Source organism: Mus musculus, chromosome 7, assembly GCF_000001635.26.
Source record: "Mus musculus strain C57BL/6J chromosome 7, GRCm38.p6 C57BL/6J".
NCBI classification, from domain to species: domain Eukaryota; kingdom Metazoa; phylum Chordata; class Mammalia; order Rodentia; family Muridae; genus Mus; species Mus musculus.
In genome coordinates, this window is record NC_000073.6 from 82,010,951 (window position 1) to 82,024,002 (window position 13,052).

General features: G+C 45.5%; 1 long non-coding RNA gene across 1 annotated transcript; it reads left to right on the forward strand.

Moving 5' to 3' along the window:
- Positions 1-1,472: 1,472 nt before the first annotated feature.
- Positions 1,473-5,182, forward strand: Gm46013. The gene is made up of 3 exons (XR_003946811.1): positions 1,473-1,551; positions 4,838-5,048; positions 5,153-5,182. It is a non-coding gene; the product is annotated as a predicted gene, 46013 (long non-coding RNA).
- Positions 5,183-13,052: the final 7,870 nt, after the last annotated feature.

Below are 13,052 nucleotides of genomic sequence, written 5' to 3' on the forward strand. Positions count from 1 at the left end.
GACGGCTCTGCATTCAACCCACAGCCACCAACCATCAGGTGGACGAATACAACGGGTGTATCCAATGGAGTATTATTCAGCCTTAGAAAGGAAGGGAATCTTGTCATGTGCTAAACATGTATCCGCCTTGAGGATGCTATACCAAGAGGAAAAAGCCACTTACAAAAACGCAGAATCTCTGTGAGTCCCTAAAGGAGCTGACGTCCCAAGAGAGAGGTCAGAATGGGGCCTAAGGGGACTGCTTAGTGGACTCAGATGAAGGTTTTTGGAGAGGGGCTGCACAGCAGGGTGACTGCACTGATCAAGGTTAAAACATTTAAAAACATTTTATCAGGACAAAAATAAAATGCCCCAGACAACACATATTATGCATCTTATGCATCTTATGACAAAGCTTCTGTGGGAACACACCAGGGTGGGTTCTGCCTGACTCAGACTCGGTCAGGGCAATCTCCCCTGAGGACTGAAAGGCAAGACCTAAGCTGTGAATGGATCAACCAGAAAGTACAGAAGAGCTGAAGCAACTCTAGACAGCACAGGGTGTATGTGTGTGTGTGTGTGTGTGTGTGTGTGTGTGTGTGTGTGTGTGTGTGTGTGTGAGACTAACTTCCCAAGCTCTAGACAGCACGGTGTGTGTGTGTGTGTGTGTGTGTGTGTGCTCACCCTGTGCGGGTTATTACATTCAAACAGTTTCCGTCTCTTTCTGTCTACACCCTGATGCCAGGTTGATTTTTTTTTTTTTTCACAACACCACCTGGATCATGTCACCCTCCCACCTTCCTGGTTAATCCTTCTAGAGTCCTTTTCACCTGGCCCCACCCAGGCTCTCCATAGCTGCTCTTCGGTTGTTCCCTTGAGTGAACTCTTGCCCCGGTTCTATCGCTCTGTGATCCTCAAACATTGCTTATTCGTTCCTGTTTCGCAGCCTTCTTCGCTTATGTAACGTCCTCCTTCAAGAGCGCTCTCCCTCTCCTCAGGCCCTGCTTCTGTCCTGCATGTTCCTTCAGGGCTCACCTTCCACTCCTCCAAGACTATTTTCTTCTGGCTCTGTAACTCATCATTTCTTGCTGGCTGTCTTCTCCCTTAACTGCACCCTTCCCCTCCCCCACGCTTACACGAATTACTTGAGAACCTCATCTTACTCATGTCTGAGTCCCTAGTGCTTAGTGGCACATCCAAGGGGCCAATAACACTTAACACATACCAGGCGTCCACTGGTAATTATTCCCCACCATCAGCCGCTTAGACCTGGCCAGTGGGAGCTGGCCGACTCAGGCTGAGGTTCACTTGAGAAGTAGCCTGTTTACCCTCAGCACTGCCCCCGTCCACCTTCAGCAACCCTTCTATCTACTTCTGACATTCTTGAGCTGAACATCTCCTGGCCAGACCCTCCAGATGCTTAGCAGGCTTATCTGCCTCACAGGGCATGCTTCGCAGGCCGAGACTTCATCAGGGAGATGCAGAGGCTAGAAAAGGCAAGAAGGCACATTTTTCTAAAGTTCAAAGCTCTGAGGCCCTTCAAGGATACTCCTCCGGTTGCAAGGGAACCAGGTGAGAGAGTCCTGCGCTGATTAAACCAAAGCAAGTGGTTTAAACTCAGGAGAGCAGCTGCTTCCATAGCCTGGCGTTGGGCAGAACCATTCTGCTGGCTGCAGAGGAGTGGGGGCGGGAGAAGGAGGCGGGGCCGGGGTGGAGAAACCCACCTGGATGCCATCAGTCTTGTCAGAGTAAACAGAACTGACAGGAGTACTCGCCGGCCGCCTGGTACAGGTTAGGGGGGGTCACCATAGCGGCCCGGTGACCTGCTTGCCTTAAGGTAGAGCTGCTCTGGAGTCTGTCACCGAGGACAGAGCTGAAAGCTCATTCCTCCCAGAATGAACCTGGCATTCCACACGGTTGGGAGTGTATAGGCCTTAAAATGTTCTCAATGTAAATCGGAGCTGGGCTCAAATGTGCACATTTAAAGCAAAACAAACAAACAAACAAAAGATCCCATTTGTACCACTCAAAAGTAGGACCTAGATCATAGATGTTCCTAGCCATAAAAAATAATTTTTCAAAAGCTCTACCATTTTCTTACAGCTTGGAGAGTTTAGAAGGAATAGTCCAGTTTATAAGGAGAATCCCACGACTTAATTATCTAGAATTTCCCCAGCACAATGGCAGGTTCTAACTTAAGCAAAGTTTTTTTTTTTTTTAATCTGAAGTCTTATGATAATATATGAAAAAAATCCCTTAATAATATGGGAGGTAGACATCTCCCCCCACCCCCCATAAGAACATGGGACTTCAGAGATGGCCCAGCCCTTAAGAACACTTGCTACTCTTCCAGAGAGCCAGAGGTCAGTTCCAAACACTTCTATGAGGTGGTTCAGCAGGCTATAATTCTAGCTGCAGCTGCCTTCTGGTCTCTGTGGGTACCCAAATTTACCTGCACCGCAAATACTCAATTCTTCTTCAAAATGATACACAGGAAAGTGACAGCTCTGTCATGATCCACACACCTCATAAGAGTCTTCTTCCAAATGGAAGGGAAACTGAGTGAAGGTTTGGGTAATCAAGGTTTCGAACTGGAAACCCTAGTGAGACTATTTCTTTCTGTTGTCCCCTACCTCCACTCCCCAGCAACCACCAAGGGCCCATGATGTGCACAGAATGTCTCAGGACTATACAATGGTCGCCAAGCATCTAAAACCATGATCATAGTTCTCTAGCACCACCCCACCCCCACCCCCGACACAAAAATGGCACCTTACAGGGTTGAAGGAAGTCAGTCGTCTCCCAAACCTGCCTGTGATCTCCAAGATGTCCCACTGACTTGTTATGTGACCTTGGGCAAGTCACTTCACCAGCCCCTGTCTTGTTTCTTTACCTATAAAACAAAGATAGTAAGGCACTGGTGCCTCCCGGGGATTCCTGGCACTAATGAAGGCTCATAAAATGCTTTGAGATCCCCAGGATGAAAGTCTCTTGAGAATAGTAAAGCCTGATTATTATGCTACAAACATGACATTCCCAGGAAAACCTCAGACTCTTACCCCACCTCGCAGGGAAGATTTAAGAGTGTGGAGAATTGTCATAAGTTTTAAAAGATGGAGACCTCCATTATGGCTACAAAATATGCTGCGGCAAACTAGTATATTAAGGGCTATTATCATGAATAATTAAGGCCAAGTTCTCCTTACAGATGAATGAGCCATGCGTACGTGGCAATGCAGTGGGTTTTCACTGTGGCCTCCTCCTCCAAGCAGCTACTGTCGCAGAATTCATTTACTCTCAGCGGATCCTCCAGTTTGCATGGATTAGCAGGTTCACTTTGCATAATAGGTTGGCCAAAAGTATACTTCTGAGGGCTACTTATATATCTGCTCTAAGAAATAAACCCAATTAGAGGCCTCTTCCCTTCTTAGTACAGAAGACAAGGTTCATTAATGATAATGAGGGTCTGAGCTACATCAGGCCCTAGGTTTGTAATTAATCTTGTACAGGCTTTCCCGCTTGAAAATATTGAAGAATATCAAAGTCGTGAAGATCGCCCCCGGCTAGAACTCAAGCACGTGAAAAAGGAAGGGCAGGCTCCTACACAGCGTTTTGGCTGGTCTTGGACAATGTTACTTCTGACGATGCGCTCAGCTTGGAAGGCGTAACCATAATTAGGTCAAATGAAAGCCTTTAGATAACTCAACAGGATTGACTATGAAAAATCCATACTTTCTATATTCGATGGCATTGAAAGAGATGTCCAGAATAAGTGACAAAGCACAGGAGCACAGAGCTTTAAAGACATGGCTTGCTGGGCTCTGGTCAAAGACCCCCCAATTCAAAATGGCTTGCCAGCTCTAGATTCAGTCAAAGATTGAAGGTGGGGAGAGATTGAGGAGACAGCGCACACTGACCTCTGGCCCCCCACATGCACCATACACAAATGTTCATACATATGAACGATTTTACACACACACACACACACACACACACACACACACACCACAAACACTGGGTCAAGAGGAACTGAAGATACCAGTGGTTGGTTTTAAGATTATGCATATCTCCAAATGACTTAAATCAAATATCTCAAGTATTAGTGGCACGCTGTGTACTCTTTTTCTGTGATTTCTTCTCTTCCTATGATTATTTTTCTATAATGATGTTGCCTTTGGAACCAGTTAGTATAAAGTAATTTGCAATGCTAGTGTGCCCTGTGACTGTATTTAGTGTGTGTGTGTGTGTGTGTGTGTGTGTGTGGAGGGGGAGGATTGCTTTCTTATAGAGATAAGGGCCATGCTCAGATTTCTGGAGTGCTCTTTGAAAATTGAGAGATGCTAAGTAACAGAGAAGGGGTTTTGTCACCTTAGTGAGCACTGTCCCTGTAGCAAAGAAAACAAAAATCTGCAATGTGATGTGAAAAACAAGACCATTCGTAAGGTTTATAGATGGCAGGATGGACTAAGTTTCAAGGGAAATGCAGTGCTTTTTGTATGCAACACCGAGTTTTCCAAAGGTCTGCTGTGCAGTGGACACACCCACTCCTTTACTCCACTAGGTTTGACCATCCCTAAGCATCCTTCTCTGCCTGGAGCAAGCCTGCTCACCATTTTGCCTACAGTTCTAACTCTCATTGCTTTGTGCAGCCTTTCTCAGTGGTGCAGAGGGTGATGAAGGTGCTTCTCCAAAGCACTCACAATACTGTGGCAGGAGTGGCCGGTGTGTGTGTGTGTGTGTGTGTGTGTGTGTGTGTGCGTGTGCGTGTGTGTGCGCGCGCACGCGCGCGCACCCACTTCTACTATCCTGTATCTTGTCTTATCACAAGTATTTCTGGGTCTGTTTATTTCCCCTTCAGGGCTTAAGTGACAGACAAGAGGAAGCCCATGTTAATCAAACTGGTTGTCAGAAGGGTGAGAAAGCTCCTGGAGCCTAACACAAATCCATTGACCAAGAGCTAAGTGGTCACCACCCAATGTGGCAAAGCTCTGACCAATCGGAACAGATGCTGGCTATCAGCCGTCCCCAGGGCTGTGCTGGAGCAAGGCGCTCTGCAGGCCGCAGAACAGGTGAGAATTCTTTTTTTTTTTTTTTTTTTTTAAAGATTTATTTATTTATTACATGTAAGTACACTGTAGCTGTCTTCAGAAGAGGGCGTCATATCTCGTTACAGATGGTTGCGAGCCACCATGTGGTTGCTGGGATTTGAACTCTGGACCTTCGGAAGAGCAGTCGGGTGCTCTTACCCACTGAGCCATCTCACCAGCCCCAGGTGAGAATTCTTACTGTAATCAGTTTATTGGGTGCCTGAGTGACTGAGGACACCTTGGGGGTTTACAGTCACAGGACGAAAGCCTCCACTCTCCTGCCTTTAAAACAGGGAGGGAGGAGGTAGAACCCTTTTCCCTGATGTTGCTATCAATCTGTGTAAAGAATTAGACAAGTGGATTGGCTATGCTGATAGCCAGAATCACCTCTCATTTAGCAGAGAGGTTGCTACTAACCTATCAGGAATGGCTCTGGAAGGTTGGCATGGAGTCTATCATAGAATATTGAGTCCAAGGGTCTGGATGAGGTGGGCGGTCCCTCCCTTCTGCAGGTGGCCCAGCAGCAGGTAAAGAGTTAATTTGAAGACAAGCAGTAGCTGGCGGAACACACCCTGGCACTTCAAACCTTTAGCTACATTGCTTTCCCAGAGGATGCTGCACCTCACATCTTGCTGTGATGTGAGTAGAACCATTCTGGGTCTTTTTAAAATTCCCCTTGCTGGGCATCATGAGACAGGTTTAATTGCTATCTCTGGGATTGGACTCAAGCGTGGATATTTTCTGACGCGTTGAAGTTTGAGGACCGAACTGACAGCCCACGGAGGCTCCGCAGGTGGTGTAAGACAACAGGGAACAGTGGGGATTGTGGTAAACTGGAAAGCACAGGTCTCACTTAGGGATTTCCAGCTTTCAGAAAATGAATTCACGGTTCTGGCCAAATGCAACACAGCTGGCAGCTGGATTTTTAGCCCATGGGCCATTGATTTGCAAATCCTGCCTGTGATAATATTGCCTGTGAGGCTAGGGAAGGTTCTCGAGATAGGTCAGAGCCTGGGCTCAGGAAGTGCTGCTAAAGCGAAGGGCTTTGAGCTCCTAAGGATTTCCCCTCCATTCCATTCTTTTCTCCTCAAGGGACAGCTCCCTAGACGCAATTGCCGATTGGCATTTATTTATTTATTTAATACGCCTTTACATTTCAGATGCCTTGAAAATGAATCATAAAGTGCCACTGTAGGACATGTCCTCAGCTTGAATTTCAGCTTGGCAGAATTCTCCGAGCGATTTCTGCTGACAAGGCGCGCTCGCTCACCAAAGCTTTCCTACAAGTCCTGTGTAAAGCGAGGAGGCAGAACCGCCAGCGGTACCTTTCTGAAGCAACCCCCCAGGTATTCCTTTCCTTTCCCAGACCACCCTTTCCCACCGGGGGTCACTCTCCAGGTTGAGAGGGTAGGTTGCTATATTTTCTTAAGCCCTCCCCCACCCTGTCCCTTGTCCCAAGCGCAGACTCCGCTGTGTTACTTTCCTGTTCTTAGGGTTCAAAAGTCTTTGACTAAACTGGGTGTGGCCTGGACAAGGCTGAACGAGTCCCGTCACATTTTCCTCCCAGCTCCTCCCTGCCCGTTATTAGTAAGTAATTCCCTTACTGCACCTAAGCCTCAGCAAAGTCCTTATCACACAGCCACTGCTGTTGTCATCAGACTCTGTCCCCTGATGAAGATGACCTGAGTTTCATTTCCTCTGTCACTTCCACAGTCACCACAGAGGTTAATTAGTGCCCGCACCCCATCTGAATTTCTTGGCAGAAATTTCCCACTTTGTGTTGAATTTCGACTTCTTTCTCAGCCTTCCAATTTACCTAATGGAATTACTTAGGTTAATAACAGTGAACAAGTAACTTGTCATAATGGCAGTTCCATAATAAATAACGCACCTAGAACAAATGAATGAATGGATGGATGGATGGATGGATGCCTCACCCCGGACCACAAGCTGATAACAGGGCTTCACAGGGAAAGAGAAGGACAGTGTGTGGTTCCACTTTCTTGTGGGTGACGTGTGGGGGGGGGGAATGGGGAGTAGGTTGAGGGGTGGGGATGGGTTTTGGGGTTTTTTTGTTTTCTTTTAAGTGTCTGATCTGTCACTCAGATGTCAGAACCAGGAACAGAGATGAGCAAGTAAGTTGCTGCCCTCAGGGAGCTCCCTTAAGAGTGGGGTGATCCAAGAGGTTCACCCGCCAGGCCAGCGCTCTGACAAAGAGGTGTGTGTACAGAGTGCTGTGGGAGCCCAAGAAGGAAGTGACTAACTCTGCCTTGGGGCACTGGGAAAGTCTCAGAGAAGCTGGGACATCAGGGCTGGGCTTCAGAGACACTCCCTTTCCCAGCAGGAGCCTGACTCTCAATTTGGGGACATCTTTCCCAGGTCTGTCCTCCCCTCAGACAATCTCTATGAGTACAAAGGGAGCAGTCGTAGGTGTTCAAGACCACTCCTTTTCCCTTCTCTTAAAATACACTTGTCTTCCCACCTCACACCTCCCAGAGGGAGGTCAGACATAGTAAAATGCTAGAACACAGACACACTAAGAATGAGAGTGGTGCTGAGCCCAGGCCCAAGACTAGCTGCTAGGCCCGAGGCTAGCGGGTGTTCACCGGCCTATCACACTGGAGTAGCCCTTGTTTAGAGCTGTCTGTTAGTGATAGAAAGAAGCATACACACTTGCAGTTCCTCATTGCTTTGGAGTTCTCTGTGGACAATGCACCTTCTCATTTCCTGCACCCTAGGTGGACTCCTCCCTTGTCCTCACCCTGTCTGTCACCGGATACATTAATTTTCTGTAAGTTCAAACCTGGGTGTCGAATGCTGGCTTGGAACTTCTAGTAAGTTCTGGTTTGCAATGTGCACAGCCTGTGGCAACTGGTGTAGACACTAGGGCATTGACCCCTCCCCCAGGAAACAGTGCCATGAAGGTCCATTATACCAAAAGCCAATCCTGTTGCTCAATCCTGTCTTGCCCTCTGGATGCAGACCACGGACAATGAACTGGGGGCATGAGAAGGAGCCTCAGGGCCTCAGGATTAGGGGCAGGTCAGTTGAGACGATGTAGGTCCTTTCTCCAGGACCACTGCAACCTTTCAGGGAGAGCAATCCTGACTTTGGAGGCAACTAAGCAGTTTTCTCTAGTGACCAAGGTAAGGTGCTTGATCCTAGAACTGGAGAGTTGATTCTAAAGTCTGTGTCAAGCCAGGGGATCCAACACCCTCTCCTGGGATCCAAAGGTCACATGGCACACATACACACATACAGGCAGACAGTTATGTCCACACACACAAGAAAGGTAATCTTTGTAAAGAAGCTGCTTGTTCCATAGCGTTGCCTGCGACATTGTCCGTTAGTCTGGTGTCTAAATTCTATACAAGGTATTTAGGGAAATAAATCCTTCTGTAAGCATCTTCTTGACATTGACATTCTAGGAAGTAGAGCATATTTGGTTGTCAGAATCCTGTATTACTGCAGTAGGAAAACAACACTAAGAACATTTCTGAAGGAATACAACAGAGACTGAACAGACAGACAGCCCTACTTTGTTCTATACTTTATAGCATTAGTCTTGGTTTCCATTTTCTGTACTCAGAGGGTTGTCTCATAAAGAGAAGAGTCTGCCTCAATTTTATGCTATAGACCCCTTTAAAGTGAAAGGTAATTATTTCTGTATTACAAAAACACCATGTAGTATTTCAGAAAAAACATTTAAAAGTCTTCTAAATATGCCTTACATTTGTGGTCACATATGTTGGGTAATATTTTCTTTTCTTTGTGTGTGTGTGTGTGTGTGAAAGAGAGACAGAGACATAGACACAGAGGTGTGATAGATGTGCCTGTGTGTGTGTGTGTGTGTGTGTGTGTGAGTGAGAGAGAGAGTAGAGGACAGTCCATACCATTCCACTTAATTTCAGTTGAAGTCTCTGTACTACTGTGTAAGTCAGACTAGTTGGCTCCTAAGTTTCCAAAAGAGTCTCTTGTGCCCCACCCCCACCCAAACCCCAGTTCCTGTAGTTCCAATGGATTAGACACTGTGCTATTGCATTCGTCTTTAACATAGGTTCTGGGGACCTGAGGTCAGGTCATCAGGCTTGTACAGTAAGCACTCTCCCCCTGAGCCTTCTCCTCAGTCCTTGAATGACGTTTGCTAACTTGTCTTTTTTTACTTAACTATCATGAGCATCCTTCTATAGCAGCAAATCTGAAACATCATTTTTAGTGACAGATCATTTTATATTTTGCTTTTTTGGTTGGTTGGTTGTTTTGGTTTTTGTTGCATGATTTTTTTCCCTGGCTTTTCTGGAACTCACTCTGTAAACCAAGCTGACCCCAGACTCAGAGATCTGCCTGCTTTTGCCTCCCAAGTGCTGGGATTAAAGGTGTGTATCACCTCCACCTGACTTTATAAACAGATTTTTAAAAAAAAAAAAACATGGTTTCTTTCCAATTTGCAAAATCTTTACAAGAGTTATCAGCCAACTATGTGAAAAATGAGTATTAGAAGTGTCCATTCCTAACTATTTCCTTAGTCAAAGACTATGTTCACATCAATAGTTTGGTATGCATAGTTCCTGATTGTCCCTTGGACCTGAGAATCATTGAGATTGCCACCTAGGAAAGATGTGGAGAAAGTGTATTTGCTGTGTCCTGGGAAGGTGGCTCAACAGGCAAGAGTGCTTGCCACATAAGCATGAGGACCAGAGTTCAAATCCCCATCACCCATGTAAAAAGCCAGGTGTGGTTGTATGCCTTAACACCAGTGCTGGCACTGGGGTGAAGACAGGAGGATTGCTGGAGGTTGCTGGCCACCAGCTGCTCTTCAGGCTTGGTGAGAGACCCTGACTTAAAGGATGTAGCAGAGAAATGATAGTGTGAGGCACCCAATGCTCCCCGCTGGATACAGCCATAGTTTGTTTCTTTTCATTGTTTCCTGTATGAATATACTACATTGTCTGTCCCTTCACCAGTTCATATAATTCTGCAATACATTTTGTAGTGGAGAACAGACAATTCCAGTGGTTCATAAGGTGTGGTCCATGGACCATCAGCATCCCTGAGGATCATGTTAGAGATGTGTGTTCTCAGGACTCATCCCAGACCTTGTGAATTACTACCATGCCTGCGAAGGAGCTTGGATATGCATCTCCCAGGGCCTATTGACAACCTAGGTCCACAGTTGTTGAACTATTGGAGTGTTTACTTATGCATTCTTTTGGTTGTTCTAGATTGGTAAATTACTAGCTTAAGCCCAGCATATTGGAATATAAATCTAATATATTAATTTCATAAATTGTTAAAATCTTAGATAGATGTAGTCCTATCAGTCAGCCAGGAGGCTGAGGCAGGAGGATTCCGGGGTTGAAACCAGCCTGGACCATACAGTGAGTTCCAGGCCAGCTTAGACCAGGGAAATGTTGTCATAACAAATAACCTAAAGAACAAAATAAAACAAAGGCCCAGGTTGCCTCTCACTCACACTTTATTTTTGTACTAGAGTTGACAATTGAGGAATTAAAGATTTCCCTCCGTCTTTGCACACTCTTAATTACAACTTCAGTGTGAAGTTTTAGAATCCAGATATTGTTGTTGTTTACAGCCTAAAGCTATGGTCTTTTGCATGTTAAGCAAGTGTTCTACCACTGGGCTATATCTGTCATTCTTAAATAAAAAACAAAATTATTATCACTATTAGTGTGTGTGTGTGATGTGTAGGTGTGTGCCTATGCGTAGGTGTACTCGCCACAGCATGTTAAAGGTCAGAGACAATTGGATGGCAGATGGCATTGTGTGTTTCCTTCCACCTTCACATGGTGGCTTAGTTTTCTATCACTGTTATAGGATACCTCAAAAAAGCCAATTGAGGGAAAATGAGTGGTGGCAGGACCATGATGCCAGCAGTCCTAAGTCAGATAGAAAACAGGAAGTGGGGACAGGCTATAAAACCCCAAGGTTCCCCCAGTCCCACCCAGTGACAAACTTCCCTCAGCAAGGCTCTTTCTCCGACAGGTTCAATAACCTTCCTAAACAGTGCCACCAGCTAGGGACCAAGTGTTCAAAGACATGTGCCTGTGGGTGACATTTCACATTCAGACCACAAGATTGACCTCAGGTCACCAGGCTTGCTCGGCAGGCACCTTTACCTGAGCCTCCTCACTGGCCCTCCTCCTAGCGACTGTTATTGTTTGTTATTGATATCTTTGTTCTTTTTGTTTTGTTTTTTTGTTTGTTTTTTGGGTTTTTGTTTGTTTGTTTGTTTTTTGTTTTTTTTTTTCGAGACAGGGTTTCTCTGTGTAGCCCTGGCTGTCCTGGAACTCACTCTGTAGACCAGGCTGGCCTCGAACTCAGAAATCCGCCTGCCTCTGCCTCCCAAGTGCTGGGATTAAAGGCGTGTGCCATCACTGCATCGTTAGTTTTAAAGAGCAGACTCTCTTCAAGAAAAGCACATTCACATCTATATTATATTTTATTTTATTCTATTCAGGATTGTCTCCATTTTAGCTGGTTTTAGAGCTCAGCATAATTTCCCCTTTCTCAGGCTCTTAACTTTTTTTTTTTTTTTTTTTAACATTTTGAATGCCTCTAAAGCATAAAACTACAATTCCCAGAATACACTGCTTTTGGTTCTTGTGTCCACTTGCCTCACATGCATAGATCATGTGATCTGCTATGCCTCTACTGTGTAGATCTTAAGATGTAAGCATGTGTCAGTAAGTCAGTCACTTACTGCCAGGGTGGTCTTTCTCTCTCTGGGTGTAGAGACAGTTCTCCTGGGGGTGGGGGTGGGATGGGAGGAGGACGAGGTGCTTGTTTTCCCAGTGATGACAGGGAAGATGCAAAGATCTTCCTCCCTTTCTTTAATGGTCCATGGATTGACAATTAAAGTTAGGCAATGCTTTTTTTTCTGACCACCTTAAGTCTACCATCTGTCCTTTCAAGAATTTGTATTTTTAGAGTGAGTTCCAGGACAGCCAGGGCTACACAGAGAAACCCTGTCTCGGACAAAGAAAAAAAGGAAAAAAAAAAAAGAATTTATATTTTTCAAACTCATTGTTTTCAGCATGAAACAAATAAAAAAGGCTTTCCTCGTGTTTTCAGGTTGAAGGCTGTTCCGAGGTGTGATGGTTGCTCCTATAGCAGGGTCTCGTTTTGTGGTCTGTGAATGAGCAGAGAATCTCTTGTCTGGGTTCAGGAGGCACGGCATTGCTTTCATTATACTTTGGTTTTAAGATCATACTTGGACAAAGGGAAGTCTTTGGACTCCCAGAATGCTGTTGGCGAGAAGGAAGCAAGTGAGAAAACAACGTGGCTGTCTTCATGGACAAAAGAGAAAAACCAGAAAGTAGAGCCAAGAGGTATAAATATCCTTTCTGAGCAGAAATAGGACTGAATCCTAATCAAGGGGCTTCCAACCTTCTCCCAGTTGGATTTCCGAACTGCTAGAGACTAGCAACTCATTAGGAACAAGGCTCTAAGCCCAGACCACTGACTTCTGGCCTGCTTTCAAATCAGGAACATCCAAAATGCTTCCCTATGCAGTTCTTACTACTGTTAGGTTAGAAGCTGGTGCAGATGATGTGTAAGCATCTCAGGTGTTCTGAATGAGAGGAGCCAGGCCCAGGGGTCGCTTCACTTAAGCTAAGGACACACACGTGCAGCATCTGGCCTTGATGTAGATGAAATGATTCTGAGCATCAGGTTGGTGCTATACATCCTGTGGTCATGAAAAGATCCTTAGTAAGAGGCAAAGGTGTGAGTAATTCATAGTCAGAGGGTAAACTTCCATGGTTTTGAAAATACATCCACAAATTATTTGTTATTTTATGTTATGTTTCATCAAGACGTGAACTCTGATTCCCTTGAGGATCCCCTGGACTGAGTGAGTAATTTCTAATGAATGGAATACGTAAAGGATGGCATGAGACTTCTAAGACTAAGTCATGAAAGATGTTTTAACTTCTTTCTCCACATTCCTTCTCATTCTTTTCTGGG